This window comes from Gopherus evgoodei, chromosome 1 (assembly GCF_007399415.2).
Source record: "Gopherus evgoodei ecotype Sinaloan lineage chromosome 1, rGopEvg1_v1.p, whole genome shotgun sequence".
Taxonomy (NCBI): domain Eukaryota; kingdom Metazoa; phylum Chordata; order Testudines; family Testudinidae; genus Gopherus; species Gopherus evgoodei.
The window spans coordinates 328,843,402-328,868,458 of NC_044322.1; positions in this window are offsets into that span (position 1 = coordinate 328,843,402).

Here is a 25,057-nt window from a genome sequence, read left to right on the forward strand (position 1 = left end):
AGCTATATTGAATTATTATGGCAGGGCCATTAGTAGCTCCATAGATAAGGATACGTGGGAGGAGGAAGGGAAGAGGAGCCGGAGCCAGGGAGGAGAGCTTGCTAAGGCATCAGAGCTGGGGAGTAGGGCTGGATCCAGAGAACAAAAACTTGCTGGGAATTACTTATTTCATATTGATGAGTTTCCCAGAACACCTGTTTTTAAAATTAAAAACAGAGTTTTTTGGCACTGCCGTGACACACATATTTAAATAACTTCCAAACTTAGTTATCCTTTTCTATGCTACATCCAATTTTTATATAATCTATCAAACTTGTATCAAAGTTAACAGAGAGATTCCTATTAAGTTTTAGGGGGAGTTGGATGGAAAAGGTACATTTCATATTAAGGGTCTTCATGCTCTGCAAAGCATCATGCATACCAATAGCCCTGTATCAATACTAAATCACTTTTTTCAGTGCAGGACAGCCTATTCCTAATTCAATCTTTGAATAAATTTCTCTTGCAATCTTTTCACCTTAAACAACATTAGTATAATTTTTATGATTGCGCTACTGTATATAGACAAGTTGTAAATTCTTAACAGTTTGCACATCAAAAGGCTACTATTAATCACGTATTCATCTTACAAGATTATGAATCTTATTTCTACCATGCATCACATCATCCAATGAAGTGATATTTAAAAAAACTACAGGCAATTTGTTATGTAACTCAAGTGTGCTTGGAGAAACAGTGCAGCGTAATGACCATTAAAGCAATGGCTCTTTGGTGTATTGTCCATGACAATACATTTTTATATTAAAACAATTCTGGTGTCATGTTAAGAATTCTTGGACTGTCATTGAGGAACTGACCAGTACATCTTGGGATCACATAGAATGTTTCCTTACTGAATAGATGGAATCTCTTCTTCTTTTATTAAGAAGGTAAGTTGTAATAAAAACATAACCATTGTTGAAAACAATTAGAAAATATCTATTTTCATGAAATTTACATACAAATTGATCCTAAGAGTAAAGTCTTCCATGTTCATCTCCAGTTCTTTTCTGTGGAAGTGCTTTGTAATGAAACAGAAGACCAAAGAAAATTGGTACTTAAAGGTGAACAAGCAATTTGTGCATAAGATTAGGGCTATACTTAAAACAGTCAAGTTTATTAAATCATATGTAGTTCTATAATTATCCTCAGTGGCAAAAGTAATTAAAATTTGCTGGAAAAGAAGAAAAATTCCCTTAAGTTTCTTTGTCTGCTTTGTCAGTGAAATTTTAATTCTATTTCCATTAAAAATTATTGGAAGTCTCTAATTTTCTTGTGCTAGCCATCTGTGGCTTCATACTGTCTTCCTTACCTTATGCATGAAAGGAGGATTCTGCCAGAACTCTCTTTTAATCATCCTGTCATAGAGCCAGTTTGATTAAGGTGTGATCTAAATCAGGATTATAGGCAGGTCTGATGTCTTTGCCTCTTTCTGTGATGCTGAGTGGAACATCTGTGTCTGCTCAACTGCTAATGGGTATGTCTACACAGCGAAGACGTGCAGGTGATCCATGCCAGCCAACTTGGGCTCGTGGGGCTCAGACTGCTGGGCTGTTAAATTATTGTATAGACTTTTGGGGTCAGGCTGGAACCTGAGCTCTGGGACCCACCCACCTGAAAGGGTCCTAGAGCCTAGGCTCTAGCCTGCACCCAGAAGTCTACATAGCAATGAAACAGCCTCTCAGCCCAGTCCCTGTGAGCTGCTGTTTTTTCCTTAGTGTAGACATGCGTAAATATAAACCACAACACAATGAAGCTTAGGACACACCTTCAAATTCCCTCACCTGCTCCTCCTGTACTTCTTCACATCAGGGCTTTGCTCACCCACAATCCTGCCATGGGATCATGAAATTGTGAAATATTATTCTATTATGGTAGCCCCTAGGAATCCAAACAGATTAGTGCCTCTTTCTTGTACCACTGCATGCAATTCCAAATATGCTGAGTAGCTCTGCAGCTGGACTTCAGAAAAACTGAGGAACTACTTACTGCACCTCACATACTCGAACAGACCACCTCAAACAAGAAATCATCACATGCTCCCCCATACTTGGGGGGGGGGGAATCAGGAAATGTAAACATATCTGTAAAATATGCAAGAAATCTAAAACTATTTAAAAAAAAAACAAGCCACACACCTGATGACAGCCATTCAATACAAAAAGGAAAAGTGGAACAAATTAAAACCACTCCAGAATCCACAGAACTCCACCTTCTGGAAAAACCATGGCACCAGTACCCACCACATGAACACTATGCAACCCCTGAACATCATCAATTTATGAAGACTACCCCAACTGGAACTGAATTATCTTGTACTCTCTAAGGGATTGAACTTCTGCCCCTCTACAGAACCTGATACAATACTAACATGTGGCGAACTAGAAGAATTATTTTGGCCACTCCACTTCAAATAATTCTTTCACAACAATGACACCATTTAAAATGACCAAGTCCCCATCAACAATCAAAGAATTCTCACTGTACACCACAGAGTAGATAAAATGCGCTCTTGATCATTCATTAGTTGCTTTGGGGAAAAAAATTGACTGTGAAATCCTTAACATCACATACACCAAACTCTCTCCACTGCTGAGAGGACAGCTATACAATCCCTGAAATCTAACCACCAGATAGGGATCAAACCAGCAGACAAAGGGGGCACCACTACAGTCATCTCAATTGAGATGGCTGTGTTAATGAGGTAAACCAACAACTCTCCAACACCACCTACTATAAAGAACCCTAAGAAGGTGCCATACCACAATTTACAAAGGAATTTAAGGTTAACTCCAAGAGAAATTACAAACTCATTCCCGATGATCCCACTCCAGGGACCTTATATATGCTTCCCAAGATTCCCAAAAAAGGGACCCTGTGCAGGCCCATTATATCAGTCTTTCAGTAAGAATGCCTTGGCCAATCAGGATTCATAGACACCATCCTCAAACCACTCACCTCTCAAAGGGCCAGCTTCCTCCACAAACTCTGCAACATTAACAGCCTCCCAAGAGAACCTGCTTCAATACAGAAATAAACCCCACTCTGAATGCACGCTTCTAGTTGTCACCTACTACCCCACACTGAAACCCATATGGGGTGTCATCACACTACAACCCATACTTGATTGGGGACCCCATCCTGAAAGTAATCTCTCCTGAACTACTACTTGTGGCCTTCAAACAACTCCCCAACCTCTCCAAGCTCATCAGAAACAAGCTCCCCACAGACCAGGACACACCAACTTAAAGCAGCACCAGATCCTGCTAGAACAGATGCAAAACCTGAAGACATATCTCCACTGCTACAATGATCAACACCTCCCAGACAATCACTATGCTCTTGAATAATCTCACAGGAAAATCATAAAAGACAAACAACGTATCTCCTTAGGGTGAACATTTTTCACTCTAGCTGACGTAGCAGTCTGTGACATTCTCTTCTGGTATTATCTGGACAGATGATCTGCTAGGTTACTCCAATCCTTGATTTTTGGGAGCCAGCCTTATCGTGCTCTGCTGTGAGAACCCCCACTCCTGGGTGCTTCCAGAAGCTCCCATTGGTCCAGAGCAGCAAACTGAGGCCACTGGGAGCCGTGATCAGCCAAACCTGCAGATGCAGCACGTACATGGCCTGGCCCGCCAGGGGCTTTCCCTGCACAGGTAGTGGAACAAGTTTGGGAATCACTGCTCTAGACAATTCCTTCTTCCTTCTCTTCATCCTACTTGATTGAACTCCTAAATTTACCCATTCATAAAACACTACTGATATATCTTTAAATGATTCTAAATTGCACTGAACACTTTTGAAGTACCAGAATAAATGGTATCTTTTAATGAGAAATATTAGTAAATTTATGACTTGCACTCTGACCCAGCAACCAGGGGTGTATGCACATTCTTCACTTTATGCCTGTTCTAGTCCTATAGAATGATTTGAAGGTATATCAAGTTTATATTAGCAGTGAATTTAGGATTTTAAAATGTTTGTACTATGTGACTTCAGTAAGACTAACTATATGTATAAAGTTAAGTATGTGTGAAAGTCTCCACAGGAGCAGGACCTTACTTGTATGCTATCCCATTTTATGCACATCATTTCAAATTCATCCAATGTCAAGTGTCAGTTATGTAAATCATTCATGTATATATCCCGTACACACACACACCAGCAATATAGACTCTTGGCTGTAGCTTGGCGTTAAACATTTAATAGCTGTATAAGAACAACAAAAGTAGCATCCCAGTAGTACAACCATTATTACAAGGGGAAATAATCAAAATTATTACCATTTCATAATTTTTCTTTTTTGAGATCAATGAATTGAAAAACTAATAACCTAGATAGAGCTCCTTCATTAAAATTGCAAAAGGTTCCTTGAGCTGAGAAAGCAATCTGTGATGACACAAAGGTAAACATTTTGCAGCAAGGAAATTAATAAAACTATCCCTTGTGGCTCAAGAACAGAGGTGCTAAAATACTTTCTTCACTGCATGGGATTACAAGGTCACCACAACAATCATAGAATTGCACAGTGGAAGGGGGCAGGGCTTACAAAATCTCTAGAAGATTCATGTGACTCACACATTGTACAGCTACATCCGCTTGGTATCCGATGAAATGTCCTTCACCACACATCACAGTCATTTAAGCCCTCGGTTCTAAAATGACACAGGCAGAGCTGAAGCTCAGAAACATATACCTAAATGGCACAAGCAAAGCACAACTTTGTAGTTGTGCAAAGTTTAATTTGACAAAGCTTAAAGAGAAAAAAAGCATCAGAAAATATAAGCATTATATATGACTTCAGGATTTGAAGAAAGGAAAAAAAAGCTGTCCCTCATTATTATATGCCTGTACGCAATATATTACTTCACAGATAAGGTTGCCCAAGTGCCTTTTTTATCAATGTAATCACTGGTGATTTCTCTTAAATTTTACTTTAGCTAAGATTATCATCCAGCCAAACTTTAGATCACATGCCTTACCATCCAATCATGATACTTAAATACAAGACATTCTCCTCTACCAGAAAGGACCTTTTACTTTCAAAATTACAATGATTAAGAAAGCACGTTAGAAGCCTGACCATCTCTCTAAACTGCACAGCTTTCATTCCAATCATAATAAGATAAAGGCAAGCCTTTATCCTAAAACTACATATAGTGTTAACCCAAACCTCACCTTAAAATATAAAATCTAAGGTTAGATAAAATGGCTGAGGGCAAGCGGAAGAGGTAGGAACAAATGAATGGAGTAAAATAGAAGGGGTGGAGATGGACAGAAAAGTGGGATATAGAACAAAAAGCTATGAGAAAAATGCACATGGGGAGTGGAAGAGAAGAAAACTGTTGATTGGAGAAAGTGAAAGAACAAAGGCTGTCTCAAATTTAACAGAAAGTTTGGTGTAATGTAATTTGTAAAAAATCAAACATTTGTGCAGCTTTACCCAATGAATTCAGGTTCAGGGAAAGCTTCAAGTGGCTCACTGCAGCCTTCATTTCCATTCCAGACAGCTCTGCTTAGGTGGAGCGAAGAATGGAACCCTCACTACTTTTTGTGCATCTAAGTATGCTATAAGGTTCATTTGGTGTTTTAATGGAATATAATTTGCTGAGAGCAAGTTATTCCAGAATTCCAAATAAATAGCCAGTGGGCTTCCTCTTTGGTTAAGTTCATTTTTCTATTTCAAATGCAAGAAATTGCACCTGGGATTTCATTTCCTGAAAGGAGAGTTAGTCATCCCTGTTAAAAATTGTTACAGCCTCCCTATAGCACACCTATTTTTGTTTGCCTATCCACAGGCTTAAAAATATTAATCTCTCCAGAAATTTTTAAAACTGGGGATTTTTATTAAACCATTTCCTGTTCTACCGAGGTGGTTCTACAAAGTGTCTCCTCCTTAAAAATAGTCTACATCTGAGAAAGACTTATTTATTTTTCTTTTCAATTCATGGATTTTAACCCTACTTTAAATGGAAAATCCAATGCAAACTTAACTATGGTCTCAATGGGGTGCCTCCATAATTTTACAAATCTATTCCTAGACAGCTGTTATATTGCTATAGAGCATGATACAATGGAACATTTTTCTAATCAAAGTGTTTGGTTAACAAGAAGGTCAAAGAAGCATTTAGTGAAGGAATACATTTCTAGAGTGACATGCACTAGTTAACTACAATACAATCTGATACCAGAGTGAATGCTGCAATTAGAATCACTAAGACAACCTGGGGCACTCTATCTAGCTTAGTCTGATCCTGACAGCTTTCGACCAGCTATTTGTTGTCATATCTCTGATTGAACAAGATGACAAATGTACCCAAAACCTAACACTCAAATGTTACACTTCTGTGAAGCGAGTCAGATTTTGACCTTTAATTGGTAGAGGTCATAAGGTCTCATGACACCACATCTGCTCTCTTTATTGTCTTGTGGTGGACAGAGATTAACTACTAAAGTGTAGCCTCTCAGAATAATACAATTCAGTTGTCATTAAACTGTCAAAATATTGCACAAAACATTTGTTGTTTTTTTTGAAGATTTTATTTACTGTGCACAATACACTGAAGGAGATGTTTTACATTAAGTAATAGGGCCTGATACAAGAACCTGTTCTGTATGGGCACAGGAATCCAAACATGGAGAACAAGTTTCAGGACATGGCCTAAATTTGGAAAAAAAAATATCGCCACGGGGGCTTTTAACCCTCCAACTTCTCCAGTCTAATAAAAGCAAACTAAGAAAATTCACGAATATCCCATTTTACTTTTCTCAAAATTCCCTTTAATAAGAATTCACCAACAGGAACACAAAACTTGCTCAATGAAGTCAGCACAGTCTCATGCTGAATATGCTCTAGCTGATTGCTCACAAAAGAGCAGGCTTACCCCCTGTGGTGACTGCTAGCTGAATTCCTTGGCCTGAAAGCAGAGGGACTTCTAGTAAGAAAAGGACTCGTCTTTACTAGAGCTGGCAGGCTGGAAGGAGTGCAAATACCTTGTGCATAAAACAGTAGTAGTATCTAATTTAACCTCTCTGGAGCAGCCCAATAAAGGGTGGTATCAATGTAATTGTCTTGTGGGGCTTCTTGGGTATATACTGGGCTGTCTCTAGTCCTCCTCTGAGAGGAAAATTGACTATTGGTCTGTAGATCCCTCTGGCAGATTTAGCTTGCCTTGTGCCACTTGCTTGTAGGCCATGTGTGACGGGGTGTATAAACCCCTCACTGGACAGGAGGAGGTTAAGGAGCAACTTTGGGCTCAGAAAGCCATGCCCATGCTGGGTTTAAAAGACAGCCAGACACTTCTGTCGGGGCTGGCAGGCCAGGGAGAAGGATGTATTCGGGGAGCTCCAGGGAAAGATACAATCTTGTCCTGCACCCAGTCAGGGAATGGGAAAGGGAGAGACGCATCCCCTGGAGACTGCGACTAGGGTAGGAAGCCTAGAAAGCCACACTACGCAGGGCAGATGACAGCTGGCTGGGATACAGAGGGAGATAGGAAGTGACGCAGGGAAGCTGAAGTGAGGCTGACGCAAGATAGTACAGAGTGGGCAAAGCCAAATCAGCCTCCTAGGATTCTGGGTCAACCTGGTCGAACAGGAGGGCCCAGATTCCCTTACCCCCCATGAGAACTGTACCCATTAGATGGAGCTGCTGCTTGTGGACTGAGCCCTTTAAGCAAGGTTGTCACCAGAGACGAACCCTTGGATGTAACGGCTGCTTGGGGCCCTAACTGCTGGGTGGGAGACACTGCCTCCTGCCCATACCACCCTGCCTATATTCTTCTACTACTGCTCAGATATTGACTTTGTTGCTTCCTTTTCCAGTACGCTAGTACAAAGCCAGTAACAAAGCCCTATAGATGTGGAACTGGGCCTTGCCTATCTGAGGAATAACGTGTGGTCTAATCCTTTTCTCCAGCTCATTCAAAGGAGAGTGGGGAAGGATACCTAGTAATCAGTAAGCAGGTTCAGTATAATACATAGGTCCCAAAATATTGCTTAAAGCAGTAGTACACATTGAATGAGAACGGAGCATTCTCACATTGATTAAAAACTGCCTGAGGAGCAGTAAACAAAGTATATTGATTAATGACCATGAATTAAGTTGGGGGAGAATATGTTTAGCAGGACTGCCATAGGGGTTGATACTAAAGTCTGTTTTTTAGGGCTCAGTTCTTCAAATCCTTACAGGAGGAAGACTTATTCATGCAATTGATTTCAGAAGGGTTATTCATGAGAGTGGGTATTACTCTTTTTGTAAGAGTTACCAGGATCAGGCTATCATTTAACAAAGGCATTAATGACTGGAAAGTGAGAGTAAATACCTTAGTAATAAAATTCCCAAACTGGGAGGTGTTAGAAACATTAGTTGCGATGAAATAATACAAAAGGACCTAGAGATACTAGAAATATGGACAGAAAACAAAACGAAATTCAGCTTGCAAAAATGCATGTATGGGAAATAGTCTAGAACACATATTCAGTGGGATGAAAAAACCTAGAAAGCATCAAGTAAGGCTTCAATTTGATAGGCATCAGAATTAACCCAGTGTTATCAGAAATGCCCCAGTTCTATTTTCTATTATCATAGAATCATCAAGTGTAGGACTGGAAGGGACCTTTGTAGGTCATCTAGTCCAGGTAAATGGTGCGGTGTGCAGTTACTGGTGAGAATATGCTTCAGGTTGGCAGGCTGTCTGTGGGCGAGGACTGGCCTGCCACCCAAGGCCTGTGAGTGAGGGATCATTGTCCAGGATGGGTTGTAGATCCCTGATGATGCATTGGAGGAGTTTTAGCTGGGGACTGTATGTGATGGCCAGTGGAGTCCTGTTGGTTTCTTTCTTGGGTTTGTCTTGCAGTAGGAGGCTTCTGGAGTACACATCTGGCTCTGTTGATCTGTTTCCTTATTTCCTTGTGTGGGTATTGTAGTTTTGAGAATGCTTGGTGAAGATTTTGTAGGTGTTGGTCTCTGTCTGAGGGGTTGGAGCAGATGTGGTTGTACCTCAGTGCTTGGCTGTAGACAATGGATCATGTGGTGTGCTCGGGATGGAAGCTGGAGGCATGAAGGTAGGCATAGCAGTCAGTAGGTTAGGATCTACAACCTATCCTGGACAATGATCCCTCACTTTCACAGGCCTTGGGTGGCAGGCCAGTTTTAATTGCACTGTAAAACAATAGAATACCAATTGAAATTTATGAAATATTTTGGCTGTTTTTCTACATTTCAAATATATTGATTTCTATTACAACACAGAATACAAAGTGTACACTGCTCACTTTGTATTTTTTATTATACATATTTGCACTGTAAAAATGATAATCAAAAGAAAAAGTATTTTTCAATTTACCTCATACAAGTACTGTAGTGCAATCTTTGTCGTGAAAGTGCAACTTACAAATGTAAATTTTTTTTGTTACGTAACTGCACTCGAAAACAAAACAATGTAAAACTTTAGCGCCTACAAGTCCACTCAGTCCTACTTCCTGTTCAGCCAATTGCTAAGACAAACTAGTGTGTTTACATTTATGGGAGATAATGCTGCCCACTTCTTATTTACAATGTTGCCAGAAAGTGAGAACGGGTTCATATGAGACTTTTATAGCTGCCATTGCAAGGTATTTATGTGCCAGATATGCTAAACATTTGTATGTCCCTTCATGCTTCGGTCACCATTCCAGAGTACATGCTTCCATGCTGATGACACTCGTTAAAAAATAATGCGTTAATTACATTTGTGACTGAACTCATTTGGGGAAAATTGTATGTCTCCGGCTGTGTTTTACCACATTCTGCCATATATTTCATGTTATAGCCGTCTAGGATGATGACTCAGCACATATTGTTCATTTTAAGAACACTTTCACTGCAGAATTGACAAAACACAAAGAAGATACTAATGTGGGATTTCTAAAGATAGCTATAGCACTCGACCCAAGGGTTAAGAATCTGAAGTGTCTTCCAAATTTGAGAGGGACGAGGTGTGGAGCATGCTTTCAGCAGTCTTAAAAGAGCAACACTCCTATGTGGAAACTTCAGAACCTGAGCCACCAAAAGAGAAAATCAACCTTCTGCTGGTGTCATCTCACTCAGATGATGAAAATGAACATGCATCAGTCTGCATTGCTTTGGATTGTTACTGAGCAGAACCTGTCATCAGCATGGATGTATGTCCTCTGAAATGGTGGTTGAAGCATGATGGGTCATATGACTCTTTAGTACATCTGGCACGTAATAACTTGTGACGCCAGCTACAATCAGTGATGAGCTGCCAAAATGTTAACAACCGGTTCCCTCCTCCTCACCCCACGAGGGGGTCATGCCCCCCACGGGACTCCTGCACCATCCAACCCCCCACGTTCCTTGACAGCCCCCCCCCCGGGACCCTTGCCTCATCCACCCCCCTCCCCTGTCCCCTGACTGCCCCCTGCAACCCCATCCAACCCCTTCTCTCATTCCTGATGGCACCCGGGACCCCTGCTCCATCCAACCACCCCTTCTCTCTGTCCCCTGACTGTCCCTGGAATCCCTACGCCTGACTGCCCACCACCACCCCATCCAACCCCTGCTCCTTCCTGCCTGCCCCCCCAGGACCCTTGCCCCAGTTCAATCCCCCTGTTCCCTGCCTTCTGACTGCCCCGACACTAATTCACCCCCCCAACACCCCCTCCCTACTCCTTGCTCCCTTACTGCGCTGCCTGGGCTGGGGCTGGGGCTGGGGCTGGGACTGGAGCCGCTTGGCTGGAGCCAGGGCACTCAGCTGGGACTGGGCCCAGGAGCTGGGCTGGAGCCACGTCGCCTGGCTGAGGTCGGGGCTGGGCCCAGCGGCCAGGCCGGAGCCATGCCGCCCAGTCGAGGTCGGGGCCGGACCCGGGAACTGGGCAGGAACCTCGTGGCCGTACCCGGGAGCTGGGCAGAAGCCGGGCAGGAGCTGCGCCTCCTGACCGAGGTCGGGGCCGGACCCGGGAGCCGGGCAGGAGCCACGTTGCCTGGCCAAGATTGGGACTGGGATGGAGCCACACCAGCCAGCCAGCTGGCCGGGGTTGGGGGCCAGGCTGGAGCCCTGTGGCGCCTGGAACCCTCCTCCCACTCACGCCCCGGCCCCAGCTCACCTGGGGGAAGCTGCTGCTTCCTTCGCAGCCCTCTCAGGCTTCCCGCACGAACAGCTGATTCGCGGGAAGCTGGGGAGCGGGAGGAGAAGCTGGAGGAGCATTCAGAAGAGGAGGCAGAGGCAGAGTGAGGTGAGCTGGGGCTGGGGGAAGGGCAGGGAGCTTCTAGAGCTTTTGTTAAATTTAAAAGCTCTTTTCGAACCAGTTGTCCCTGGCGGGACAACTGGTTCTAAACGGGCTTCTAAATTTAACAACCGGTTCCCCCAACCGGTGGGAACCGGCTCCAGTTCACCACTGGTTACAATAGTGCTATGAGGATGCCTGCTTGTTCTCCCTTTCAGGTGACAATGCTGCCTGCTTCTTGTTTACAATATCTCCTGCAATTGTAAACAAACTTGTATGAGTGATTATCTAAACAAGAAATAGGACTTGTAGGCGCTAAAGTTTTACATTGTTTATTTTTGAATTTGGTTTTTTTTGTACATAATTCTATATTTGTAAGTTCAACTTTCATGATAAAGAGGTTGTACTATAGTACTTGTATGAGGTGAATTGAAAACATCCAAAACATTTAAATGAATGATATTCTATTATTTAACAGAGTGATTAATCACAATTTATTTTTTTAATCGCTTGACAGCCCTACTTCTGACATATTAATGGCTGTTTACATGCAAAGAAGTGCTCTGGTAGAATTTTAAAAGCCATGATTCTGACCTGCTTGTTTTTTTTCAGATACTGAAGCAAGATTCATAATATATGGAGATATACCTATCTCACAGAACTGGAAGGGACCCTGAAAGGTCATAGAATCCAGCCCCTGCCTTCACTAGCAGGATTCACCACTGTTCCTGCACCTAACATAAACACTTACACGATAAGGGCATAAGAACAGCCATACTGGGTCAGACCAAATGTCCATTTAGCCCAGTATCCTGACTTCTGACAGTGGCCAGTGCCAGGTGCTTCAGAGGGAATGAACAGAGCAGGTAATCATCAAGTGATCCATCCCATCACCCATTCCCAGCTGCTGGCAAATAAAGGCTAGGGACATGACCATCCCTGCCCATCCTGGCTAACAGCCTGTCAAGGCTGATTTCCCATTCTGGCACTTCCAGTGCAGAAGGTGGGAGCCTGCAAGGACTCGAATAATACAAGCCTGGAGTGGCCAGTATTAATTTAACTCCCAAGGTTACAACTTTTCTCTGACTTTGGATGGTAGATGCTGCCACCACCCAAGTCCAGAGCCCCTTTGAGAGCCCAGGAAGGCACACTTGGGAATTCCTTCCTGTGGGATACCCTCAAGCCCTTTCACCTCCCCACCCGCCCCCCCTGAGAAGCTGAGAAAGGAAAAGGGGAGGGGAAAGAAATAACTAAAAAAATGTGCACACACTTAAAAAAAGAATATGCATCTGGAAACTCAAGCTATTGTTAGATTTTAAAAGAGTAACTACAAAGATTAAGCACCAAGAATAGCTCTTGAGGTCCTGCTTAAAGGTTACAAGCAAAAAAAGCATTGGGATTAGCACAGAGGAGTCCATGAGCCATAAAGAGAGAAACCTAATCACATCTTCCTAGACATTTCCTGATCTAATTGCATACCTCGGAAAGCAGCAAAGCAGCTTTTACAGATCCAGACTAACATGGCTACCCCTCTGATACTTGCACAGCTGGGGTTTCAAATGAATAGTTTCTAGGTATGATACTGAGGATTTTTCATACCTGGCCCCAAGCTTCTTACAGCATAGCTGCTGCCTTGTCCGCCTCTCTAGCCCATTGAACCTCCAAATGGACAAAGGGGGAATTTTTCTCAATTTTAAAAAGTTTTAGCCTTCCCATTGGCTCTTTTGGTCAGGTGCCCACTCACTTTCTTTACCTATACCAGTGAGACTTTTTAACTCTTTACAGGTAAAGCAAGTAGAGAACAGCTACTAAGAGGGATTTTATAGCTAACTGGCTGGCTGGGTGTCCATAAAAGGGAGCTATCACCCCCTTCATTTATCACATAGCCGTTGATGGACCTATTTTCCATGAACTTTTCCAAGCTCATAGACTCATAGACTCTAGGACTGGAAGGGACCTCTAGAGGTCATCGAGTCCAGTCCCCTGCCCTCATGGCAGGACCAAATACTGTCTAGACCATCCCTGATAGACATTTATCTAACCTACTCTTAAATATCTCCAGCGATGGAGATTCCACAACTTCCCTAGGCAATCTATTCCAGTGTTTAACTACCCTGACAGTTAGGAACTTTTTCCTAATGTCCAACCTAAATCTCCCTTGCTGCAGTTTAAGCCCATTGCTTCTTGTTCTATCATTGGAGGCTAAGGTGAACAAGTTTTCTCCCTCCTCCTGATGACACCCTTTTAGATACCTGAAAAGCTGAAAAGTCCAGTCTTATTAATCTCTACTCGTATGGAAGCTGTTCCATACCCCTAATCATTCTTGTTGCCCTTTTCTGAACCATTTCCAATTCCAATATATCTTGTTTGAGATGGGGCAACCACATCTGCTTGCAGTATTCAAGATGTGGGTGTACCATGGATTTGTATAGAGGCAATATGTGTAAGATGCTACCACAGCAGAATAGTAGTGTTTTACACTGGTGTAGATGTTTACACAAGGTGCACAGCTATACTGAATCATGCTCTCAGAAATCTCTCAACACTTGAGATTCTAGTTGTGCTTGACTGTTTCAACACATGTTCATTAACACAATTGTAAATTAGCGTGGATAGGAAAACATCTGTTGGGTTAAATGCTACTAGATAACAGACATCTGTGTCTTAGGGCAAACATTTGTGTAGAACTTATGCTAGAATTGTTAAACATTTGCTGAGTGGTGGTTAGTATGTGAAGTGAGGATATATGTGCCATTCAGGTTTTGTAATGTGTTTTTAACTAATGGCAAATACACCTACAGCCCACAAGAAGAATTATTTTTATTCTATAAATAAATGCCTTTCTCTACCTCTTTTAAAGTTTAGCTAACTCTTTATGGCTTTGAAGAATGAGAATCCTTTTTTCTTCCACATCCTTCTCTACCTTTTTGTTCCATGCAATTTCCTGTTACATTAAAATGCTGTCTTAAGCCCCTGCTTTTTACCTGTCTTTTTCTCCCACCAAAAGGAATATACCCCACCCCCTTTTTTCTTGTGATTCTTTATAGCTGATAGTTTTCTGGCTTAGTTTTCCAAAGTTTATTTTTTAAATTCTATTTCTCACTGAGACAACATTGTACACAAGCTCTCTCCTCTCTAAATTCTAAACATTATTCATTGAACACATGAAAATGGGTTGCAATGAGAAGAATTGCCCTTTAATCTGTGGCTTGCTCCCACCACCACTCATTTTCACTCCTTAGAAAACAGTTTAAGTGACCAAAACTGTTTTTGATTTAAGATCAGTATTTATAGTGATGGTACAGAAGCAAATGAGGATATGTGCTTGCAATATCATTTCCTCACAAGAAGCCCATTATGATAACTCAAGAAGCGGAATGGAAAAGAACCAAGTTTTGCCTATTCTCAGTTGATTCAATCATATTCCATGTATTTAAGCTTGAATGAACCCCCCTTTTTGTCTGTAACAAATCCAGTGATTACATATTTTGATTATTGTTTTGATTCAACATAGCACCAAGTCTGCTTCCAGGATATAGTCTCTCTCAGACATTTCTGAAAAAAAACATTGTATTTGGCTCCAACAAGAATGACACATTTGATCATATTTCAGAACGTTGAATCTATCTATTATCGTAAACTTCTCTTGAGTTTAAAATATTATAGTAAAAATGTCAGTTTTTAAATGATACATGTAGGATAAGGTGCTCTTTAAAACCACTAGAGGGCACTCCATCATTATGTTACAATTAAGGGGCTTGTTTGGCGTGATGTTTGGCTGTGTATGTTGTGATGTGGTTCCTCAGAATTGTTGGTTCACTAATGCTTTCACAAACGAATGGCACAATTTTTAAAAAGATTTGCGTGTTAAGGAATAATGAAGAATGCAAATTATTCTTTAGTTACTCTTTGGAGGCAAGAAATGGAAAAACTATCAATGTATAAGGCTGCAAAGTCTCATGGGTAGCATTGATGCTGGAAATAGGGAGAATGAGAGCAAATATAAATATCTGACTCAATTTTTAATGCTGCTCCCAACTTCTAACTAACCAGCATGAACAAGTCCAGTTTGGTGCACGCATCTGTTCCACATCCACTCTTTATTATTGACAGTGCCTTGCTGATTCCTTTGAAGATCAGAGACATTTTATTTCTTCACTACATGCAAGTTTAGATCTTTGGCTTTAACCAGATGGTGGCATTGTAGTATTACAACAGCTTTCTCAAGCAATCACACTTCACTGAAGGGAATGTGAAAAACTGTGACAAGCAGAAACTGCATTTTCATCTGGAGTACTCGGGGCATTTTACACACTGGGGTAGTGTTCTGTTTAGAAATGACAGAGGATGCACAAAGTGGATGATTCTTTTGGCATGTCACATCATACAAAAACTGCAGTATTTTAACTGTAATCAACCATCAGGAAAAGCCATGCAAACGGCCAACCTGATGATGGAGGATAGCGTTGAGATCTGTGATAGAGCATGTCTGCATACAGTGCAAGCATCAATGTAGCCTAAGGTGTTAATGGAGTTCTTTGTCACTTATGGGTGAGTGGCTGGGGAAGAAGGATTGATTGACATTCCCTCTGGCAGACTAAAAGAGTGCTCGCAGTAAATATCAGGAAAAAAAATCAAGGCCAAATAAAGAGAATGCTTTTTTGTTGCTGTTGTGGACATGTGAATGTTTCACATTATGCACTTAAGTCTGTTGCACAAACTTTCAAATATGTAAAAGGACAGGCTCCACAGGATGGAGGACTGTGAGCCAGGAACTCCCAAGTACTAAACCTGGCTCTCCTATGAACCTTCTCTGGGACTTTGTGTAAGCCACCATACCTTTCTGTCTCCATTTCCCCACCTCTAAAATGGAAATCAGGCTTACCAATCAGCCAAAAGCACTGTAGGGACTAATTAGTTATTTAGCATCTTTTCAAAGCAATGTATTGCTCTCTGTGTTCATGGATAAGTGTTATATTGAGCCACTGGTAGCCCTTTGTATTTCTATCTCTGCTGCTTCCTTGGAACTGTATCGTGGGTTAGGGTTACTCTTCTATCCCTGAGCTATTCAGAGTGCAGTTAAAACTCCATGTGTGTCCAGAAATGATGCTTCAAATTAGAGTTTGCCCATCCCTGATCTAGTCTATGGGCCGGGGACTACATCCAGCCCTCCAGACATTTTAATCCAGCCCTCAACCTCCCTCCGGGGAGTGGAGTCCAGGGCTTGCCCCACTTCAGCTGGGGAGTGGGGTTGGGGGCTTGCCTTGCTCCGTATGGCTCCCTGAAGCAGCAGCATGTCCCCCTCCTGCTTCTATGCATAGGGGAAGCTAGGGGACGCCACATGCTGCCCCACCTCAAGCACCGCCCCTGCAGCTTCCATTGGCCGTGCAGTCACCTAGCTGTGGCTCCACGTAGGAGCTGGAGGTGGGGACTTGCCACTGCTTCTGGGAGCTGCTTGAGGTAAACACCCTCCAGAGCCTGCTCCAACCCCCTGAACCACTCTTGATTCCCCTCACACACTCCATAACCCTCAGTCCCAGCCCAGAGCACCCTCCTGCACCTCCCAACCCCTCACCCTCAGCCTCAGCCCAGATCTTGCATCTCCACTGGAGCCCTCACCCCCCCCACACACACACATCACATCCCCTGCCCCAGCCTGGAGCCCCCTCCTGCATCCTGAACTCCTCATTTATGCTCCCTCCATAGCCCACACCCCCAGCTGGAGCCCTCACGCCCTTCCACCCCCAACCCCCAATTTCATGAGCATTCATGGCCTGACATACAATTTCCATACCTAGATGTGGCCCTCGAGCCAAAAAGTTTACCCACATCTGGTCTAGACTGTTAACTCTGCTCATGCTCAGGGGGGGCCTTTCATAAAAAGATTCTCAAAGCACTTTCTAAACATTAATTACTTCTCACAAGTTCTGTATGAGCTCAGATCGTATGATTATACCAATTTTATGGATGGGTTACATAGAGAGATATAGGGTGTGTTTTTACCGCAGAGTTAACTTGGATTTGAATTATTCTTCTCAGTGACAATGGCCAGACTGAGAAATAACACTGGAGCTACTGGGTCTTCACTGGTGCTTTACTCGCTCATGTATGGCACTAGGACTTCTGTGGGGCATATTCCATGGTTTTTTGTCCTGCAGTAATCTAAGCTGTTCTTTGAATTATTTCCCAGTGAGGTGTGGGAGAACTTTTTTTCCTTTCTGGGCATGCAGGTGGAATAGTGGGAATGCATGGAGAATTAGTGGCACTCGAGTGTATCTAGCCTACATCCACACTAACCAGTGGTTGTGCTATCAGCTGAAGAGTTGTGCTAACTTGAACTTTAGCCTATACTCTCTGATGACCCAGCCCATATCAGGAGTTTTGTGTTTGGACAGGACTCGAGTTGGAGCAATGCTTGTTATAACAACCTGTCTTTGGGTTTGTCTTCACTACTAAAATAACTTAATTTGGCCAGCATCGCATAATAGCTCATGATGGATCAGTGAATAGAAAACTGATTCTGGTTTCCTGTTCTAACTATTGTGCAACAATATTTTCCTCCTTAACTGTTTTAATAAATGGAAAAAAAAACCCTTGTTCTTTCCAACACTTTCCCAAAAGTTGGGACTAACATACGGCCTGATCATAATTCCACTGATGTCAATGGGAACATCTTCTCAAAGTCACATTGCTTAATATAGTTCTTAACAGAAAACATAGCAGACAAAAAGCCAAACAAGTGGTAAGCTTTCAGGATATAATATAGGTTGAGTAGAATATACGTTGTTATATTTAAAATGTAAATTCTACTGAACCTATATTATATCTGAAGCTGAAAGTTCATTACTTGCTTGGCTTTTTGTCTGCTATGCTTTCTGTGCAGAACTATATTAAGCAAAGTGTAGGCCCAGGCTGGGACCCAGGTGTTACTTTTTGACTAAAAGCCTCTCAGTCTGAACTTCCTGGCACATTTTCCTGATTACAAAGACAGCAGGTGTCAAATGCATCAGAAAAAGAACAAAGGACATTATCTATCCATACTTAATTAAAGGCATAAATGGCCTGGCTGAACCAGAAGGCCATCCGGGTGATAGTATTTTCATTTATTTTAGCTGTACAGAAAGAAATTTAAGATGATTGCTAGGGCCAGTTTGGTTTAGAGTATGGATAAATGTTGCCAGATTTTTGTTTGCTTTTATTCTGATGTCTTAAAAAGGGATTTGAACAGAACTGTAACCTCTGAATTTCCTTAAAATGACCTTATTTTGACATTCACTTTGAATAAATACGGCATGTGACATACACTTAAAATATACAACTATTTGAACATAGCCTGATATATATTCAGTGTTATATCATCTTTGCTTTTGTTTAAATGTCATTGAAGGAGCAGGGTTTCACCTCCATCTTCAGTGGTTACATTATCGGATACTTCAGCAGTAAAAATTTTCTACTGCACAAATACTTTCTATTCATCAATTAAAAATGCTGCTTATATATCCTATAGTTCACCCTACTGCTATATGTTCTGCTTGAATTCTGTTGTCCTTTCTAGTTTTGCAAAGATTTCTAGTATAATGGTTTAAGAAAAGAGATGTAATTCCCACTTAGAACAGGCAGTTGGGTATGTTCCAATGGAAATGTCTGTCATGTACAAGTAGCTTAACCTTATAATAATGACTATAGTAGAACAGTGATTTTCATATCTAGTTTATAATATTGAAACAAATTGTATTACAATAACTGAATAATTCTTGTACTAGAAACTTTCTAAAGCAGATGTAGTATGAATAATTTGTATCAGTGCTGTTAATATAATCAATTACTTTATCATATTGTAGTCTCTATTTTAAGGGCCAGATCTGGTACTTGTATTTTTGATGAGCAGCACCTTAGTCCATGAATCTGGCTGAAAATGTCTAATTGCTTTATGTATTTTATGTGCCACCAGTACACTCAAAGTTGATTTGAAATCCATGGAAGGACTCCCATTGTCTTCAGAGGGCATTGGATCAGATCCTGATTCAACAAAGCACTTAGTACATGTACTTAAAGTTAAATCCCATTAATTTAGGCACATTCTTAAATTGCATTCCTAAATTTACAACTAATCTTAACCCTGTGATCTGTAAGTGAACATGTGCATCATCACTAAAATTGAAGACTCTGCAGGCCCAAATGATGCTGTTGGTGATTCATATGGAAAACTTGTGGTTTTCAGTGGGTTTGAAGTGGTTGGCACCATAACTGAATTTTGTAAACAATTCTGGTGGTGATGCTTAAGAAGGAAAACAATTCAGTTTGCTGTCCAATTGCTGTGCTGGCTCCCTATGGCTAACAGAAATGAACAATAGCAAGAGCTAAACTTTTGTCACTGGAGTCAGCAGATGTGACTCTAACTAAACAGGGGGAGCAGATCTGCTGCTTAGGATGGTGCCATTTTTATTCAGTGGTTTTGTTTTTTGTTTTTGTTTTATTTTCCCCCAAAGTGGAACTGCACTTTAGGTTTTCATTTTCTTAAGGACTTCAGCAAGTCCACAGCTTGTGCTGGAAAATTTTACATTTGGAAAAGCCACAGTTTGCATGGGGAGTAGAGTAAATATAGATGGGAGAGTTTTGCCTCTATAGATGAATGTCTCTGACATTATGATCACCACCTCATTAGCCTTTCTACCCTAAAAATCCCATATCTTAAGATCCTAGGAGGTATGTGTCCAGAGCTAATGACATGTATATGAATGGACTTTGCTCTGAAATATTAACAAAAGGAGGTGAGGGAGTGAAATGGGGAAGGAGGACAACTGATTGCCTGATTATGAAATGCTCTTGTAATTCATGCAGTTGTGTAACATTCATTAAATAAAAGCCTTGTACTATATGTACCAAAACATCAATGTAGGCTGTCTAAATGAAGTGAAAGCTGTTTCTTGCAACATGAATATAAGAAGCAAAACTATATATTGCAATTCCCCTGTTTAGAGTGGAAAAAACATTGTGTCCAGTCGAGGAAGGAGAAAGTGATTCAGTCAGTTCTCACTTGGAATAAATGTAAACCCTGAGTTTTTGGATGGCTGAAGGCAAAACCTGACCATGATGATTTAAAGGGGGTAGGGTGGGAGAAATCACAATCATAGAGTAAAATGAATAGTGGAAGTTCATCTAGCAGAAAAAAAGCACCCACACTAAACAGTCTCAAAATAAAGCTTAACACACTATTTTCCAGCTTGGATGCCTATAGTTAGGCAGTTGAAAATGTATTTAACTTAACCTTCAAGGCCACAATTCACAAAATCACTTACTAAATCCATACCTATTCAGGAAGCCCCTAAATACAAACTCAACATCAAGCATGCCTTTAAGTCTCACTGATTTCAGTTGATTAAAATTGAGCATGTACTTAAGCGCTCTCCTGAATATAGATTTCTCTCTGAATTGGGACACAAATATGAAATTTTGTTCCATAGTTTATTTATTTAATCTTATGCATATTCAGGAGAGAAGATTGAAACATTTAAATATGTTTTCTTATGTTATACCATAACCCATTTTAAAATATTACTCATTAACAATTTTCTATTCAGTAGTCCAGTTTATACAAGCTAACATTTTAGCAGAACTCTAGAAAGTCAGTCTGGATGTGTGGCTATAAATCACATGACTTACTTTTTCAGTAAGTGATGTATTTTGAGGTAAAGAAGGTTTTGAACTGTAGCCGTGTGTGTGTGTGTGTGTGTGTGTGTGTGTGTGTGTGTGTGTGTGTGTGTGTGTGTGTGTGTGTGTTTATATATACACATCCACATAAAATCCTTACCCTGATTTTTATACCTTGTTAACAATAGTTACATCTTGTTAATGACCTTTACAATCATAACATACTGTACATCAGGGCTGATCAATTTTTTTTGAAACCAAAGAAAATGTTGATGAAATTTAAATATTTCCCTATTTTTAAAGCAACTATAGAGATGGTTGATTTTTTTTTAAATTTTGATATTGAGCTGAAGTTTCAAAAATGGGGGAAATAGTTTTTTTTTAATTGAATTTAATCCATATACTATCTGAACTGTACTCAGACATTTCTGTCTAATGGGGTTGCCACCTGACAACTCTCTGTGAGGTATAAGGATTTTTGGTTGGATATTTTCCTTTTGGAAAAGTTTTTTGGAGTGTGAGAATGGCATACTTTCGCATTGGCCAAATTTGTACAGACCTGGGGTGTGGGATACTGAGTCCAGATCTAAGCTAGGATTTCCCACTTTGCTGTCTGATGTAGCTGTATGAGAATTGCTAACTGCTGATTCACTGAGCTTATTGATGCCTGAGTGTAAAGGTCAGACTTGTAAAGAGTCTATAAAAGGAGAAGTTAACAGAAAGTGAAGCCAATGTACCACTAATGGTATGTCTACACTAGCACACATCCTCAGTTACTTGCCCAAGTACTGCTAGTGCAGGTACCCCACACTGATTGTCCATATAGGCTGTGCCAGGCGTGGGTATACGCTGCACACAGGCATGTACCCATGCCCACACTTCCCCTTTTTGGTATACAATGGCAGCACTACTATTTCAGAGGTGGTATCACAGTTCTGTGTGACACAGAAGACACTCTGGGAACCACCTTGCTGCACATTGCTGGTATTGTATGGCTCCTTCACAGATTTGGTGATGGCCTCTCCCTTCTGCTCAGTTGTGTAGAAGTCCTGAAGCAAGTTCATGAGGATGTGGTTCTGCTCCTTCTGCTGCTTGTGGGGCAAATGTTCATGCAGTGCAGTATTGGATGCTATATACTGAATCAGTCCAGAAATATTTGAGATACCAAATATGAATGACAGAGAAGGTGAAGGAAAATCTACTGGAGTGCCATGGAGCAGATATTTTCAATGTCGGGATTTAAATGGTATGCCCATGGGTGAACCATTGCCTCTGGTCCTGGAGAACCAGTATGGTGTGATGGGACCACATTGTCTTGGAAAGCTAGGATGACCAGTGGCTGCCAGACCACATGATTTCAGAAACCTATACCAGGGCAGAAGCAGCTGGCTATTGCCCTTTGGAAGCTGGAAACATGTGCAAGCTACCCATCAGTTGCAGACCAGCTTAGGGTTGGGAAGTCAACTATTAGGGTGGTTGTTGTACAGGTTTGACAGGCTGTCAGCACTGTCCCACAACCCAAGTCCCTGAAATTATAGCTGGATTTCAGAAGATGGGGTTTCCAAACTGGGCAGGGGCCATCAATGGAATGCTCATCCCAATACTTAGCCCACCAAAAGGAGTGAATGAATCTGTGAACCAAAAAGATTACTATTCACTTGTTCTCCAAGGCAACCACAGAAGTCTGCTTATGAACATGAATGCTGGATGCACAGGAAAGATCTATGCAATGTGGTTCTTTATGGTGTTTCTGTCCCCACAACTATTTTGCGGGACCCCCTCATACCCAGTCCTAACTTGGCTCATGAAGCCAAACCTTGACAATGCTGACTCAAGAAAGAGAATTCAGCTATAGGCTGAGTAGCTGCAGAATGGTGATTGTGTGTGTTTGGGTGGTTGAAAGCATGTTGGCAATGCTTGTGGACCTGCCTGGATACCAGTATGGCAAACATGGTCCTAATTACAGTGGGATGTTCAGTCTTGCACAACATATGTGAAAGCAGAGGTTAATACTTTTGGACAGAGTGGGCACAGGACATATCTGGTTTTCAAAATATGTACAGACGGTTGCATCCCACTCATGTGCACACTACTTCTGGTTCCTGGTGAGGAGGGAAACTTGTCATGCCATTTGTTCGTACATCATGGAACAGTGGGGAGACAGAAGCTGATTTTTGACTCTGACCATGGATAATATATGACACTACGTACTTGAAAATCTCAATATGCCATAGACGCTTGTTGTTATGTTGCAACATAGCTGGGTGGGTTCTGATCCCCTGGAGTTGCCATCAGTGTGCCACCTGAGAGCACACAATTGTTAGGGCCCCTCATCAAGGTTAACATCTTTGATCAATGTTTTGTGCTGAATAGGGTGTGTATGCACTTTAATTGCTGGCACTGAGTAACGCTTTTGTTATATATTAAAAGCTCTGTTTCAGGATGCTTTGTGGGGAGTATTTGCTCATTGTTAAAGAAATTGAAACAGTTATTTGAGGGTTTGGAAGGTGCTTCATACATTTCTTCTTATCAATGTTCTCTGAAACCACTGCAGACAGCAGCTGTTATGCGTGAATATTCCCATGATTGCTAATGGTGACTGTTTGTTGGGGGTGAGGGATAAGGGGTCATGAAAGCACTGGTCAATGTTATCGATATTCATTCTTAATTTTGTTTGGGTTTCCTTTGTTTTTATTGTTAATGAAATTATTTAGAAAGCCAGATGTTTAATTTTTTTTGGGGGGGAGGGGTTCCCATGGTGTTTCTGAAGAACATTTACTTCAGAGCTGAATTCACTATTATCATCCATGTTTTTTGTTTGCTTTCTTTAATGTTAGGAAAAATAAATTGCAGGGAGATAGGAATTGTGGGAGGGACACTAGAAAGTAAGGAGTTCTTGCCATGTTTAGATGAGCTCTCCTAGAGTTAAAACTGGTGATAGCTTTTTGTGGGTTGGGGGAGTAGGGAATGTTGAGCCATAGCTTGATGACACACATCTGGAATTTTTGTTCTTCAGTTTTTTAATTATTACTTACACCATTTACCAAGCAACCAAGAAGTTTATGTACACTTAATGTTGAGTGCTGCAGTGAAGTGGACAGAACATTAACAGCATAGCTCTATGTATGGACATGCACAAGGATCTTTGTAAAACATTAGGAAATTTGTGGCTGATGGAAGGGGGACAGCGAAATCATTGGAAGGACAGATAATTAATTGCATTTCTAGAGCAACAGACTCAACCCAAAGTCATGCTCTGAGTCCTGCTGACCCATCTGATAATGGTAGGAAATATCCCCTTCATTATCAGAAAGAGATGCATGCACACACAAAAGAAGTGAACAGTAATTTATTTATTTAATGACATACGTGGAATACACAACAAATAGTTTTTGAAAGGAAATGAGAATGAACTCAGAAACAGACCAAACTCCCTGACCAATGTTCGCACTGATTTGTCTCCTTGCCCTCCCCATCCCCTGACAATGAGGGAATGTCTATGGAATATTGTGCAGGGGGATAAATGGGGTAGGGAGTGTCTTCTGCCTGGGTTTGGGGGCTGAACAGAGGCTGGGCTACGGGGACTGGCTCGGGCTTACCATTCTCCTATAGCAAGGATCGGCAGCTTTTCAGAAGCGGTGTGCCAAGTCTTCACTTATTCACTCTAATTTAAGGTTTCGCGGGCTGGTAATACATTTTAATGTTTTTAGAAGGTCTCTTTCTATAAGTCTATAATATATAATTAAACTATTGTTGTACATAAAGTAAATAAGGTTTTTAAAATGTTTAAGAAGCTTCATTTAAAATTAAATTAAAATGCAAATCCCCCCGGACCTGTGGCCAGGACCCGGGCAGTGTGAGTGCCACTGAAAATGAGCTTGAGTGCCGCCTTTGGCACACGTGCTATAGGTTGCCTACCCCTGTCCTATAGCATGATTGGGGGGAGGGGGCAGTCCTGCTGTGAAGGGTTTTGTGTGCTGGTGGAGGATGCTGTGTGCTGTCCACCATGCTCCTCCCCATAATGGAGTATGGGGATGAGAGGTTATCCACAGTCTCAGCAGTAGCCTGGCTGGCAGCTGGAGAAGATGTGGGGTGAGGGAGGAAGAGGTTGTAGCAGTGCTTGTTCCCAGAG